Source organism: Triticum aestivum, unplaced genomic scaffold (assembly GCF_018294505.1).
Source record: "Triticum aestivum cultivar Chinese Spring unplaced genomic scaffold, IWGSC CS RefSeq v2.1 scaffold45329, whole genome shotgun sequence".
In the NCBI taxonomy this organism is placed as follows: Eukaryota; Viridiplantae; Streptophyta; class Magnoliopsida; order Poales; family Poaceae; genus Triticum; species Triticum aestivum.
The window spans coordinates 25,823-38,506 of NW_025228288.1; the positions used below are offsets into that span (position 1 = coordinate 25,823).

General features: G+C 47.4%; 22 non-coding genes and 4 pseudogenes across 22 annotated transcripts; all 26 read left to right on the forward strand.

The window, feature by feature from the left end:
* The first annotated feature begins 143 nt into the window (after positions 1-143).
* LOC123173957 (5S ribosomal RNA) lies at positions 144-262 on the forward strand. The gene has a single exon (XR_006486641.1). It is a non-coding gene; the product is annotated as a 5S ribosomal RNA (ribosomal RNA).
* Positions 263-633: 371 nt separating this feature from the next.
* Positions 634-752, forward strand: LOC123173884 (5S ribosomal RNA). Its single transcript, XR_006486598.1, has one exon. It is a non-coding gene; the product is annotated as a 5S ribosomal RNA (ribosomal RNA).
* Positions 753-1,121: 369 nt separating this feature from the next.
* On the forward strand, positions 1,122-1,240 carry LOC123173989 (5S ribosomal RNA). The gene has a single exon (XR_006486671.1). It is a non-coding gene; the product is annotated as a 5S ribosomal RNA (ribosomal RNA).
* Positions 1,241-1,610: 370 nt separating this feature from the next.
* Positions 1,611-1,729, forward strand: LOC123173990 (5S ribosomal RNA). Its single transcript, XR_006486672.1, has one exon. It is a non-coding gene; the product is annotated as a 5S ribosomal RNA (ribosomal RNA).
* Positions 1,730-2,101: 372 nt separating this feature from the next.
* Positions 2,102-2,220, forward strand: LOC123173980 (5S ribosomal RNA). Its single transcript, XR_006486663.1, has one exon. It is a non-coding gene; the product is annotated as a 5S ribosomal RNA (ribosomal RNA).
* Positions 2,221-2,589: 369 nt separating this feature from the next.
* On the forward strand, positions 2,590-2,708 carry LOC123173991 (5S ribosomal RNA). Its single transcript, XR_006486673.1, has one exon. It is a non-coding gene; the product is annotated as a 5S ribosomal RNA (ribosomal RNA).
* Positions 2,709-3,081: 373 nt separating this feature from the next.
* On the forward strand, positions 3,082-3,200 carry LOC123173982 (5S ribosomal RNA). The gene has a single exon (XR_006486664.1). It is a non-coding gene; the product is annotated as a 5S ribosomal RNA (ribosomal RNA).
* A 370-nt stretch (positions 3,201-3,570) lies between these two features.
* On the forward strand, positions 3,571-3,689 carry LOC123173876 (5S ribosomal RNA). Its single transcript, XR_006486590.1, has one exon. It is a non-coding gene; the product is annotated as a 5S ribosomal RNA (ribosomal RNA).
* Positions 3,690-4,059: 370 nt separating this feature from the next.
* On the forward strand, positions 4,060-4,178 carry LOC123173979 (5S ribosomal RNA). Its single transcript, XR_006486662.1, has one exon. It is a non-coding gene; the product is annotated as a 5S ribosomal RNA (ribosomal RNA).
* A 371-nt stretch (positions 4,179-4,549) lies between these two features.
* On the forward strand, positions 4,550-4,668 carry LOC123173958 (5S ribosomal RNA). The gene has a single exon (XR_006486642.1). It is a non-coding gene; the product is annotated as a 5S ribosomal RNA (ribosomal RNA).
* A 373-nt stretch (positions 4,669-5,041) lies between these two features.
* Positions 5,042-5,160, forward strand: LOC123173916 (5S ribosomal RNA). Its single transcript, XR_006486630.1, has one exon. It is a non-coding gene; the product is annotated as a 5S ribosomal RNA (ribosomal RNA).
* A 370-nt stretch (positions 5,161-5,530) lies between these two features.
* On the forward strand, positions 5,531-5,649 carry LOC123173959 (5S ribosomal RNA). The gene has a single exon (XR_006486643.1). It is a non-coding gene; the product is annotated as a 5S ribosomal RNA (ribosomal RNA).
* A 368-nt stretch (positions 5,650-6,017) lies between these two features.
* On the forward strand, positions 6,018-6,136 carry LOC123173918 (5S ribosomal RNA). The gene has a single exon (XR_006486631.1). It is a non-coding gene; the product is annotated as a 5S ribosomal RNA (ribosomal RNA).
* A 370-nt stretch (positions 6,137-6,506) lies between these two features.
* On the forward strand, positions 6,507-6,625 carry LOC123173882 (5S ribosomal RNA). Its single transcript, XR_006486596.1, has one exon. It is a non-coding gene; the product is annotated as a 5S ribosomal RNA (ribosomal RNA).
* A 368-nt stretch (positions 6,626-6,993) lies between these two features.
* Positions 6,994-7,112, forward strand: LOC123173966 (5S ribosomal RNA). The gene has a single exon (XR_006486649.1). It is a non-coding gene; the product is annotated as a 5S ribosomal RNA (ribosomal RNA).
* A 371-nt stretch (positions 7,113-7,483) lies between these two features.
* LOC123173967 (5S ribosomal RNA) lies at positions 7,484-7,602 on the forward strand. Its single transcript, XR_006486650.1, has one exon. It is a non-coding gene; the product is annotated as a 5S ribosomal RNA (ribosomal RNA).
* A 371-nt stretch (positions 7,603-7,973) lies between these two features.
* LOC123173907 (5S ribosomal RNA) lies at positions 7,974-8,092 on the forward strand. Its single transcript, XR_006486620.1, has one exon. It is a non-coding gene; the product is annotated as a 5S ribosomal RNA (ribosomal RNA).
* Positions 8,093-8,461: 369 nt separating this feature from the next.
* On the forward strand, positions 8,462-8,567 carry LOC123173950 (uncharacterized; annotated as a pseudogene).
* A 370-nt stretch (positions 8,568-8,937) lies between these two features.
* Positions 8,938-9,043, forward strand: LOC123173921 (uncharacterized; annotated as a pseudogene).
* A 370-nt stretch (positions 9,044-9,413) lies between these two features.
* On the forward strand, positions 9,414-9,532 carry LOC123173961 (5S ribosomal RNA). Its single transcript, XR_006486645.1, has one exon. It is a non-coding gene; the product is annotated as a 5S ribosomal RNA (ribosomal RNA).
* Positions 9,533-9,905: 373 nt separating this feature from the next.
* LOC123173993 (5S ribosomal RNA) lies at positions 9,906-10,024 on the forward strand. Its single transcript, XR_006486675.1, has one exon. It is a non-coding gene; the product is annotated as a 5S ribosomal RNA (ribosomal RNA).
* A 369-nt stretch (positions 10,025-10,393) lies between these two features.
* On the forward strand, positions 10,394-10,512 carry LOC123173971 (5S ribosomal RNA). Its single transcript, XR_006486654.1, has one exon. It is a non-coding gene; the product is annotated as a 5S ribosomal RNA (ribosomal RNA).
* Positions 10,513-10,883: 371 nt separating this feature from the next.
* On the forward strand, positions 10,884-11,002 carry LOC123173992 (5S ribosomal RNA). The gene has a single exon (XR_006486674.1). It is a non-coding gene; the product is annotated as a 5S ribosomal RNA (ribosomal RNA).
* A 370-nt stretch (positions 11,003-11,372) lies between these two features.
* On the forward strand, positions 11,373-11,478 carry LOC123173922 (uncharacterized; annotated as a pseudogene).
* Positions 11,479-11,848: 370 nt separating this feature from the next.
* On the forward strand, positions 11,849-11,952 carry LOC123173942 (uncharacterized; annotated as a pseudogene).
* Positions 11,953-12,323: 371 nt separating this feature from the next.
* LOC123173973 (5S ribosomal RNA) lies at positions 12,324-12,442 on the forward strand. Its single transcript, XR_006486656.1, has one exon. It is a non-coding gene; the product is annotated as a 5S ribosomal RNA (ribosomal RNA).
* Positions 12,443-12,684: the final 242 nt, after the last annotated feature.

A 12,684-nucleotide genomic window follows, 5' to 3' on the forward strand; every position in this document is an offset into this window, starting at 1 on the left:
TGAGGGGGGGGGGGGAGTAAGTAGTATATATAGGGCATTATCCATTATTAGGCAACGGTTGTAATGGTAGTAAGAATGACAATCATCTTTGCAGTGGACCTGGGAGTGGCAAGCATAAGGGACGAAGGCGGGGGTAACATGTCGGATGCGATCATACCAGCACTAAAGCACCGGATCCCATCAGAACTCCGAAGTTAAGCGTGCTTGGGCGAGAGTAGTACTAGGATGGGTGACCTCCTGGAAAATCCTCGTGTTGCATTCCCTTTTTAATTATTTTTTGCGCCTCGTGACAAACATATCGCATGTGCGCGATATATATTAACCCCGTTATATTATTTTTGACATTTGCGATATGTTTTAGCTCGCTGCTCATTGGTCACGCGTCTAGAGGTGGCTTTGTGGCGCGAGGAGCGCGTTCTGAAAGGGGTAAAAAAATACGTGTTGCTGCGGTATAGAGGGAGGGGTGGAAACCGTGGTAAACTCGTCTCCGTGTTTGAGGGGGGGGAGTAAGTAGTATATATAGGGCATTATCCATTATTAGGCAACGGTTGTAATGGTAGTAAGAATGACAATCATCTTTGCAGTGGACCTGGGAGTGGCAAGCATATGGGACGAAGGCGGGGGTAACATGTCGGATGCGATCATACCAGCACTAAAGCATCGGATCCCATCAGAACTCCGTAGTTAAGCGTGCTTGGGCGAGAGTAGTACTAGGATGGGTGACCTCCTGGCAAGTCCTCGTGTTGCATTCCCTTTTTAATTATTTTTTGCGGCTCGTGACAAACATATCGCATGTGCGCGATATATATTAACCCTGTTATATTATTTTTGACATTTGCGATATGTTTTAGCTCGCTGCTCATTGGCACGCGTCTAGAGGCGGCTTTCTGCCGCGAGGAGCGCGTTCGGAAAGGGGTAAAAAAATACGTGTTGCTGCGGTATAGAGGGTGGGGTGGAAACCGTGGTAAACTCGTCTCCGTGTTTGAGGGGGGGAGTAAGTAGTATATATAGGGCATTATCCATTATTAGGCAACGGTTGTAATGGTAGTAAGAATGGCAATCATCTTTGAAGTGTACCTGGGAGTGGCAAGCATAAGGGACGAAGGCGGGGGTAACATGTTGGATGTGATCATACCAGCACTAAATCACCGGATCCCATCAGAACTCCGAAGTTAAGCGTGCTTGGGCGAGAGTAGTACTAGGTCGGGTGACCTCCTGGGAAGTCCTCGTGTTGCATTCCCTTTTTAATTATTTTTTGCGCCTCGTGACAAACATATCGCATGTGCGCGATATATATTAATCCCGTTATATTATTTTTGACATTTGCGATATGTTTTCGCTCGCTGCTCATTGGTCACGCGTCTAGAGGCGGCTTTGTGGCGCGAGGAGCGCGTTCTGAAAGGGGTAAAAAATACGTGTTGCTGCGGTATAGAGGGAGGGGTGGAAACCGTGGTAAACTCGTCTCCGTGTTTGAGGGGGGGGAGTAAGTAGTATATATAGGGCATTATCCATTATTAGGCAACGGTTGTAATGGTAGTAAGAATGACAATCATCTTTGCAGTGGACCTGGGAGTGGCAAGCATAAGGGACGAAGGCGGGGGTAACATGTCGGATGCGATCATACCAGCACTAAAGCAACGGATCCCATCAGAACTCCGAAGTTAAGCGTGCTTGGGCGAGAGTAGTACTAGGATGGGTGACCTCCTGGAAAATCCTCGTGTTGCATTCCCTTTTTAATTATTTTTTGCGCCTCGTGACAAACATATCGCATGTGCGCGATATATATTAACCCCGTTATATTATTTTTGACATTTGCGATATGTTTTAGCTCGCTGCTCATTGGTCACGTGTCTAGAGGCGGCTTTGTGGCGCGAGGAGCGCGTTCTGAAAGGGGTAAAAAAAATACGTGTTGCTGCGGTATAGAGGGAGGGGTGGAAACTGTGGTAAACTCGTCTCCGTGATTGAGGGGGGGGAGTAAGTAGTATATATAGGGCATTATCCATTATTAGGCAACGGTTGTAATGGTAGTAAGAATGACAATCATCTTTGCAGTGGACCTGGGAGTGGCAAGCATAAGGGACGAAGGCGGGGGTAACATGTCGGATGCGATCATACCAGCACTAAAGCACCGGATCCCATCAGAACTCCGTAGTTAAGCGTGCTTGGGCGAGAGTAGTACTAGGATGGGTGACCTCCTGGCAAGTCCTCGTGTTGCATTCCCTTTTTAATTATTTTTGCGGCTCGTGACAAACATATCGCATGTGCGCGATATATATTAACCCCGTTATATTATTTTTGACATTTGCGACATGTTTTAGCAAGCTGCTCATTGGTCACGCGTCTAGAGGCGGCTTTGTGGCGCGAGGAGCGCGTTCTGAAAGGGGTAAACAATACGTGTTGCTGCGGTATAGAGGGAGGGGTGGAAACCGTGGTAAACTCGTCTCCGTGTTTGAGGGGGGGGAGTAAGTAGTATATATAGGGCATTATCCATTATTAGGCAACGGTTGTAATGGTAGTAAGAATGACAATCATCTTTGCAGTGGACCTGGGAGTGGCAAGCATAAGGGACGAAGGCGGGGGTAACAAGTCGGATGCGATCATACCAGCACTAAAGCAACGGATCCCATCAGAACTCCGAAGTTAAGCGTGCTTGGGCGAGAGTAGTACTAGGATGGGTGACCTCCTGGAAAATCCTCGTGTTGCATTCCCTTTTTAATTATTTTTTGCGCCTCCTGACAAACATATCGCATGTGCGCGATATATATTAACCCCGTTATATTATTTTTGACATTTATGATATGTTTTAGCTCGCTGCTCATTGGTCACGTGTCTAGAGGCGGCTTTGTGGCGCGAGGAGCGCGTTCTGAAAGGGGTAAAAAAAATACGTGTTGCTGCGGTATAGAGGGAGGGGTGGAAACCGTGGTAAACTCGTCTCCGTGATTGAGGGGGGGGGAGTAAGTAGTATATATAGGGCATTATCCATTATTAGGCAACGGTTGTAATGGTAGTAAGTATGACAATCATCTTTGCAGTGGACCTGGGAGTGGCGAGCATAAGGGACGAAGGCGGGGGTAACATGTCGGATGCGATCATACCAGCACTAAAGCACCGGATCCCATCAGAACTCCGTAGTTAAGCGTGCTTGGGCGAGAGTAGTACTAGGATGGGTGACCTCCTGGCAAGTCCTCGTGTTGCATTCCCTTTTTAATTATTTTTGCGGCTCGTGACAAACATATCGCATGTGCGCGATATATATTAACCCCGTTATATTATTTTTGACATTTGCGACATGTTTTAGGAAGCTGCTCATTGGTCACGCGTCTAGAGGCGGCTTTGTGGCGCGAGGAGCGCGTTCTGAAAGGGGTAAAAAATACGTGTTGCTGCGGTATAGAGGGAGGGGTGGAAACCGTGGTAAACTCGTCTCCGTGTTTGAGGGGGGGGGAGTAAGTAGTATATATAGGGCATTATCCATTATTAGGCAACGGTTGTAATGGTAGTAAGAATGACAATCATCTTTGCAGTGGACCTGGGAGTGGCAAGCATAAGGGACGAAGGCGGGGGTAACATGTGGGATGCGATCATAGCAGCACTAAAGCACCGGATCCCATCAGAACTCCGAAGTTAAGCGTGCTTGGGTGAGAGTAGTACTAGGATGGGCGACCTCGTGGGAAGTCCTCGTGTTGCATTCCCTTTTTAATCATTTTTTGCGCCTCGTGACAAACATATCGCATGTGCGCGATATATATTAACCCCGTTATATTATTTTTGACATTTGCGATATGTTTTAGCTCGCTGCTCATTGGTCACGCGTCTAGAGGCGGCTTTGTGGCGCGAGGAGCGCGTTCTGAAAGGGGTAAAAAAATAGGTGTTGCTGCGGTATAGAGGGAGGGTTGGAAACCGTGGTAAACTTGTAGCTGTGTTTGAGGGGGGGAGTAAGTAGTATATATAGGGCATTATCCATTATTAGGCAACGGTTGTAATGGTAGTAAGAATGACAATCATCTTTGCAGTGGACCTGGGAGTGGCAAGCATAAGGGACGAAGGCGGGGGTAACATGTCGGATGCGATCATACCAGCACTAAAGCACCGGATCCCATCAGAACTCCGAAGTTAAGCGTGCTTGGGCGAGAGTAGTACTAGGATGGGTGACCTCCTTGAAAATCCTCGTGTTGCATTCCCTTTTTAATTATTTTTTGCGCCGCCTGACAAACATATCGCATGTGCGCGATATATATTAACCCCGTTATATTATTTTTGACATTTGCAATATGTTTTTGCTCGCTGCTCATTGGTCACGCGTCTAGAGGCGGCTTTGTGGTGCGAGGAGCGCGTTCTGAAAGGGGTAAAAAAATACGTGTTGCTGCGGTATAGAGGGAGGGGTGGAAACCGTGGTAAACTCGTCTCCGTGTTTGAGGGGGGGGAGTAAGTAGTATATATAGGGCATTATCCATTATTAGGCAACGATTGTAATGGTCGTAAGAATGACAATCATCTTTGAAGTGGACCTGGGAGTGGCAAGCATAAGGGACGAAGGCGGGGGTAACATGTCGGATGCGATCATACCAGCACTAAAGCACCGGATCCCATCAGAACTCCGAAGTTAAGCGTGCTTGGGCGAGAGTAGTACTAGGATGGGTGACCTCCTGGAAAATCCTCGTGTTGCATTCCCTTTTTAATTATTTTTTGCGCCTCGTGACAAACATATCGCATGTGCGCGGTATATATTAACCCCGTTATATTATTTTTCAGATTTGCGATATGTTTTAGCTCGCTGCTCATTGGTCACGCGTCTAGAGGCGGCTTTGTGGCGCGAGAAGCGCGTTCTGAAAGGGGTAAAAAAATACGTGTTGCTGCGGTATAGAGGGAGGGGTGGAAACCGTGGTAAACTCGTCTCCGTGTTTGAGGGGGGGGGGAGTAAGTAGTATATATAGGGCATTATCCATTATTAGGCAACGGTTGTAATGGTAGTAAGAATGACAATCATCTTTGCAGTGGACCTGGGAGTGGCAAGCATAAGGGACGAAGGCGGGGGTAACATGTCGGATGCGATCATACCAGCACTAAAGCAACGAATCCCATCAGAACTCCGAAGTTAAGCGTGCTTGGGCGAGAGTAGTACTAGGATGGGTGACCTCGTGGAAAATCCTCCTGTTGCATTCCCTTTTTAATTATTTTTTGCGCCTCGTGACAAACATATCGCATGTGCGCGATATATATTAACCCCGTTATATTATTTTTGACATTTGCGATATGTTTTAGCTCGCTGCTCATTGGTCACGCACCTAGAGGCGGCTTTGTGGCGCGAGGAGCGCGTTCTGAAAGGGGTAAAAAAATACGTGTTGCTGCGGTATAGAGGGAGGGGTGGAAACCGTGGTAAACTCGTCTCCGTGTTTGAGGGGGGGGGTAAGTAGTATATATAGGGCATTATCCATTATTAGGCAACGGTTGTAATGGTAGTAAGAATGACAATCATCTGTGCAGTGGACCTGGGAGTGGCAAGCATAAGGGACGAAGGCGGGGGTAACATGTCTGATGCGATCATACCAGCACTAAAGCACCGGATCCCATCAGAACTCCGAAGTTAAGCGTGCTTGGGCGAGAGTAGTACTAGGATGGGTGACCTCCAGGGAAGTCCTCGTGTTGCATTCCCTTTTTAATTATTTTTTGCGCCTCGTGACAAACATATCGCATGTGCGCGATATATATTAACCCCGTTATATTATTTTTGACATTTGCGATATGTTTTAGCTCGCTGTTCATTGGGACGCGTCTAGAGGCGGCTTTGTGGCGCGAGGAGCGCGTTCTGAAAGGGGTAAAAAATACGTGTTGCTGCGGTATAGAGGGAGGGGTGGAAACCGTGGTAAACTCGTCTCCGTGTTTGAGGGGGGGAGTAAGTAGTATATATAGGGCATTATTCATTATTAGGCAACGGTTGTAATGGTAGTAAGAATGACAATCATCTTTGCAGTGGACCTGGGAGTGGCAAGCATAAGGGACGAAGGCGGGGGTAACATGTCGGATGCGATCATACCAGCACTAAAGCAACGAATCCCATCAGAACTCCGAAGTTAAGCGTGCTTGGGCGAGAGTAGTACTAGGATGGGTGACCTCGTGGAAAATCCTCCTGTTGCATTCCCTTTTTAATTATTTTTTGCGCCTCGTGACAAACATATCACATGTGCGCGATATATATTAACCCCGTTATATTATTTTTGTCATTTGCGATATGTTTTAGCTCGCTGCTCATTGGCACGCGTCTAGAGGCGGCTTTGTGGCGCGAGGAGCGCGTTCTGAAAGGGGTTAAAAAAATACGTGCTGCTGCGGTATAGAGGGTGGGGTGGAAACCGTGGTAAACTCGTCTCCGTGTTTGAGGGGGGGAGTAAGTAGTATATATAGGGCATTATCCATTATTAGGGAACGGTTGTAATGGTAGTAAGAATGGCAATCATCTTTGCAGTGGACCTGGGAGTGGCAAGCATAAGGGACGAAGGCGGGGGTAGCATGTCTGATGCGATCATACCAGCACTAAAGCACCGGATCCCATCAGAACTACGAAGTTAAGCGTGCTTGGGCGAGAGTAGTACTAGGATGGGTGACCTCCAGGGAAGTCCTCGTGTTGCATTCCCTTTTTAATTATTTTTTGCGCCTCGTGACAAACATATCGCATGTGCGCGATATATATTAACCCCGTTATATTATTTTTGACATTTGCGATATGTTTTAGCTCGCTGTTCATTGGGACGCGTCTAGAGGCGGCTTTGTGGCGCGAGGAGCGCGTTCTGAAAGGGGTAAAAAATACGTGTTGCTGCGGTATAGAGGGAGGGGTGGAAACCGTGGTAAACTCGTCTCCGTGTTTGAGGGGGGGAGTAAGTAGTATATATAGGGCATTATTCATTATTAGGCAATGGTTGTAATGGTAGTAAGAATGACAATCATCTTTGCAATGGACCTGGGAGTGGCAAGCATAAGGGACGAAGGCGGGGGTAACATGTTGGATGCGATCATACCAGCACTAAAGCACCGGATCCCATCAGAACTCCGAACTTAAGCGTGCTTGGGCGAGAGTAGTACTAGGATGGGTGACCTCCTGGGAAGTCCTCGTGTTGCATTCCCTTTTTAATTATTTTTTTGCGCCTCCTGACAAACATATCGCATGTGCGCGATATATATTAACCCCGTTATATTATTTTTGTCATTTGCGATATGTTTTAGCTCGCTGCTCATTGGCACGCGTCTAGAGGCGGCTTTGTGGCGCGAGGAGCGCGTTCTGAAAGGGGTTAAAAAAATACGTGCTGCTGCGGTATAGAGGGTGGGGTGGAAACCGTGGTAAACTCGTCTCCGTGTTTGAGGGGGGGAGTAAGTAGTATATATAGGGCATTATCCATTATTAGGGAACGGTTGTAATGGTAGTAAGAATGGCAATCATCTTTGCAGTGGACCTGGGAGTGGCAAGCATAAGGGACGAAGGCGGGGGTAGCATGTCGGATGCGATCATACCAGCACTAAAGCACCGGATCCCATCAGAACTCCGAACTTAAGCGTGCTTGGGCGAGAGTAGTACTAGGATGGGTGACCTCCTGGGAAGTCCTCGTGTTGCATTCCCTTTTTAATTATTTTTTTGCGCCTCGTGACAAACATATCCCATGTGCGCGATATATATTAACCCCGTTATATTATTTTTGTCATTAGCGATATGTTTTAGCTCGCTGCTCATTGGCACGCGTCTAGAGGCGGCTTTGTGGCGCGAGGAGCGCGTTCTGAAAGGGGTAAAAAAATACGTGTTGCTGCGGTATAGAGGGAGGGGTGGAAACCGTGGTAAACTCGTCTCCGTGTTTGAGGGGGGGGAGTAAGTAGTATATATAGGGCATTATCCATTATTAGGCAACGGTTGTAATGGTAGTAAGAATGACAATCATCTTTGCAGTGGACCTGGGAGTGGCAAGCATAAGGGACGAAGGCGGGGGTAACATGTCGGATGCGATCATACCAGCACTAAAGCACCGGATCCCATCAGAACTCCGTAGTTAAGCGTGCTTGGGCGATAGTAGTACTAGGATGGGTGACCTCTTGTTAAGTCCTCGTGTTGCATTCCCTTTTTAATTATTTTTTGCGGCTCGTGACAAACATATCGCATGTGCGCGATATATATTAACCCCGTTATATTATTTTTGACATTTGCGATATGTTTTAGCTCGCAGCTCATTTGTCACGCGTATAGAGGCGGCTTTGTGGCGCGAGGAGCGCGTTCTGAAAGGGGTAAAAAATACGTGTTGCTGCGGATAGAGGGAGGGGTGGAAACCGTCGTAAACTCGTCTCCGTGTTTGAGGGGGGGGAGTAAGTAGTATATATAGGGCATTATCCATTATTAGGCAACGGTTGTAATGGTAGTAAGAATGACAATCATCTTTGCAGTGGACCTGGGAGTGGCAAGCATAAGGGAAGAAGGCGGGGGTAACATGTGGGATGCGATCATAGCACCACTAAAGCACCGGATCCCATCAGAACTACGAAGTTAAGCGTGCTTGGGTGAGAGTAGTACTAGGATGGGTGACCTCGTGTTGCATTCCCTTTTTAATTATTTTTTGCGGCTCGTGACTGAAATATCGCATGTGCGCGATATATATTAACCCCGTTATATTATTTTTGACATTTGTGATATGTTTTAGCTCGCAGCTCATTGGTCACGCGTCTAGAGGCGGCTTTGTGGCGCGAGGAGCGCGTTCTGAAAGGGGTAAAAAATACGTGTTGCTGCGGTATAGATGGAGGGGTGGAAACCGTGGTAAACTCGTCTCCGTGTTTGAGGGGGGGGAGTAAGTAGTATATATAGGGCATTATCCATTATTAGGCAACGGTTGTAATGGAAGTAAGAATGACAATCATCTTTGCAGTGGACCTGGGAGTGGCAAGCATAAGGGACGAAGGCGGGGGTAACATGTGGGATGCGATCATAGCAGCACTAAAGCACCGGATCCCATCAGAACTCCGAAGTTAAGCGTGCTTGGGTGAGAGTAGTACTAGGATGGGTGACCTCGTGTTGCATTCCCTTTTTAATTATTTTTTGCGCCTTGTGACAAACATATCGCATGTGCGCGATATATATTAACCCCGTTATATTATTTTTGACATTAGCGATATGTATTAGCTCGCTACTCATTGGTCACGCGTCTAGAGGCGGCTTTGTGGCGCGAGGAGCGCGTTCTGAAAGGGGTAAAAAATACGTGTTGCTGCGGTATAGAGGGAGGGGTGAAAACCGTGGTAAACTCGTCTCCGTGTTTGAGGGGGGGGAGTAAGTAGTATATATAGGGCATTATCCATTATTAGGCAACGGTTGTAATGGTAGTAAGAATGACAATCATCTTTGCAGTGGACCTGGGAGTGGCAAGCATAAGGGACGAAGGCGGGGGTAACATGTCGGATGCAATCATACCAGCACTAAAGCACCGGATCCCATCAGAACTCCGAAGTTAAGCGTGCTTGGGCGAGAGTAGTACTAGGATGGGTGACCTCCTGGAAAATCCTCGTGTTGCATTCCCTTTTTAATTATTTTTTGCGCCTCGTGACAAACATATCGCATGTGCGCGATATATATTAACCCCGTTATATTATTTTTGACATTTGCGATATGTTTTAGCTCGCTGCTCATTGGTCACGCGTCTAGAGGCGGCTTTGTGGCGCGAGGAGCGCGTTCTGAAAGGGGTAAAAAAATACGTGTTGCTGCGGTATAGAGGGAGGGGTGGAAACCGTGGTAAACTCGTCTCCGTGTTTGAGGGGGGGGGGAGTATGTAGTATATATAGGGCATTATCCATTATTAGGCAACGGTTGTAATGGTAGTAAGAATGACAATCATCTTTGCAGTGGACCTGGGAGTGGCAAGCATAAGGGACGAAGGCGGGGGTAACATGTTGGATGCGATCATACCAGCACTAAAGCACCGGATCCCATCAAAACTCCGAAGTTAAGCATGCTTGGGCGAGAGTAGTACTAGGATGGGTGACCTCCTGGGAAGTCCTCGTGTTGCATTCCCTTTTTAATTATTTTTTGCGCCTCATGACAAACATATCGCATGTGCGCGATATATATTAACCCCGTTATATTATTTTTGACATTTGCGATATGTTTTAGCTCGCTGTTCATTGGCATGCGTCTAGAGGCGGCTTTGTGGCGCGAGGAGCGCGTTCTGAAAGGGGTAAAAAAATTCGTATTGCTGCGGTATAGAGGGTGGGGTGGAAACCGTGGTAAACTCGTCTCCGTGTTTAAGGGGGGGAGTAAGTACTATATATAGGGCATTATCCATTATTAGGCAACGGTTGTAATGGTAGTAAGAATGACAATCATCTTTGCAGTGGACCTGGGAGTGGCAAGCATAAGGGACGAAGGCGGGGGTAACATGTAGGATGCGATCATACCAGCACTAATGCACCGGATCCCATCAGAACTCCGTAGTTAAGCGTGCTTGGGCGAGAGTAGTACTAGGATGGGTGACCTCCTGGGAAGTCCTAGTGTTGCATTCCCTTTTTAATTATTTTTTGCGCGTCGTGACAAACATATCGCATGTGCGCGATATATATTAACCCTGTTATATTATTTTTGACATTTGCGATATGTTTTAGCTCGCTGCTCATTGGTCACGCGTCTAGAGGCGGCTTTGTGGCGCGAGGAGCGCGTTCTGAAAGGGGTAAAAAAATACGTGTTGCTGCGGTATAGAGGGAGGGGTGGAAACCGTGGTAAACTCGTCTCCGTGTTTGAGGGGGGGGAGTAAGTAGTATATATAGGGCATTATCCATTATTAGGCAACGGTTGTAATGGTAGTAAGAATGACAATCATCTTTGCAGTGGACCTGGGAGTGGCAAGCATAAGGGACGAAGGCGGGGGTAACATGTTGGATGCGATCATACCAGCACTAAAGCACCGGATCCCATCAGAACTCCGTAGTTAAGCGTGCTTGGGCGAGAGTAGTACTAGGATGGGTGACCTCCTGGGAAGTCCTCGGGTTACATTCCCTTTTTAATTATTTTTTGCGGCTCGAGACAAACATATCGCATGTGCGCGATATATATTAACCCCGTTATATTATTTTTGACATTTGCGATATGTTTTAGCTCGCAGCTCATTGGTCACGCGTCTAGAGGCGGCTTTGTGGCGCGAGGAGCGCGTTCTGAAAGGGGTAAAAAATACGTGTTGCTGCGGTATAGAGGGAGGGGTGGAAACCGTGGTAAACTCGTCTCCGTGTTTGAGGGGGGGGAGTAAGTAGTATATATAGGGCATTATCCATTATTAGGAAACGGTTGTAATGGTAGTAAGAATGACAATCATCTTTGAAGTGGACCTGGGAGTGGCAAGCATAAGGGACGAAGGCGGGGGTAACATGTGGGATGCGATCATAGCAGCACTAAAGCACCGGATCCCATCAGAACTCCGAAGTTAAGCGTGCTTGGGTGAGAGTAGTACTAGGATGGGTGACCTCGTGTTGCATTCCCTTTTTAATTATTTTTTGCGCCTCGTGACAAACATATCGCATGTGCGCGATATATATTAACCCCATTATATTATTTTTGACATTTGCGATATGTTTTACCTCGCTGCTCATTGGTCAGGCGTCTAGAGGCGGCTTTGTGGCGCGAGGAGCGCGTTCTGAAAGGGGTAAAAAAATACGTGTTGCTGCGGTATAGAGGGAGGGGTGGAAACCGTGGTAAACTCGTCTCCGTGTTTGAGGGGGGGAGTAAGAAGTATATATAGGGCATTATCCATTATTAGGCAACGGTTGTAATGGTAGTAAGAATGGCAATCATCTTTGCAGTGGACCTGGGAGTGGCAAGCATAAGGGACGAAGGCGGGGGTAACATGTTGGATGCGATCATAGCAGCACTAAAGCACCGGATCCCATTAGAACTCCGAAGTTAAGCGTGCTTGGGCGAGAGTAGTACTAGGATGGGTCCTCGTGTTGCATTCCCTTTTTAATTATTTTTTGCGGCTCGTGACAAACATATCCCATGTGAGCGATATATATTAACCCCGTTATATTATTTTTGACATTTGCGATATGTTTTAGCTCGCAGCTCATTGGTCACGCGTCTAAAGGCGGCTTTGTGGCGCGAGGAGCGCGTTCTGAAAGGGGTAAAAAATACGTGTTGCTGCGGTATAGAGGGAGGGGTGGAAACCGTGGTAAACTCGTCTCGGTGTTTGAGGGGGGGGGAGTAAGTAGTATATATAGGGCATTATCCATCATTAGGCAACGGTTGTAATGGTAGTAAGAATGACAATCATCATTGCAGTGGACTTGGGAGTGGCAAGCATAAGGGACGAAGGCGGGGGTAACATGTGGGATGCGATCATAGCAGCACTAAAGCACCGGATCCCATCAGAACTCCGTAGTTAAGCGTGCTTGGGCGAGAGTAGTACTAGGATGGGTGACCTCCTGGGAAGTCCTCGTGTTGCATTCCTTTTTTAATTTTTTTTGCGCGTCGTGACAAACATATCGCATGTGCGCGATATATATTAACCCCGTTATATTATTTTTGACATTTGCGATATGTTTTAGCTCGCTGCTCATTGGTCACGCATCTAGAGGCGGCTTTCTGGCGCGAGGAGCGCGTTCTGAAAGGGGTAAAAAAATACGTGTTGCTGGGGTATAGAGGGAGGGGTGGAAACCGTGGTAAACTCGTCTCCGTGTTTGAGGGGGGGG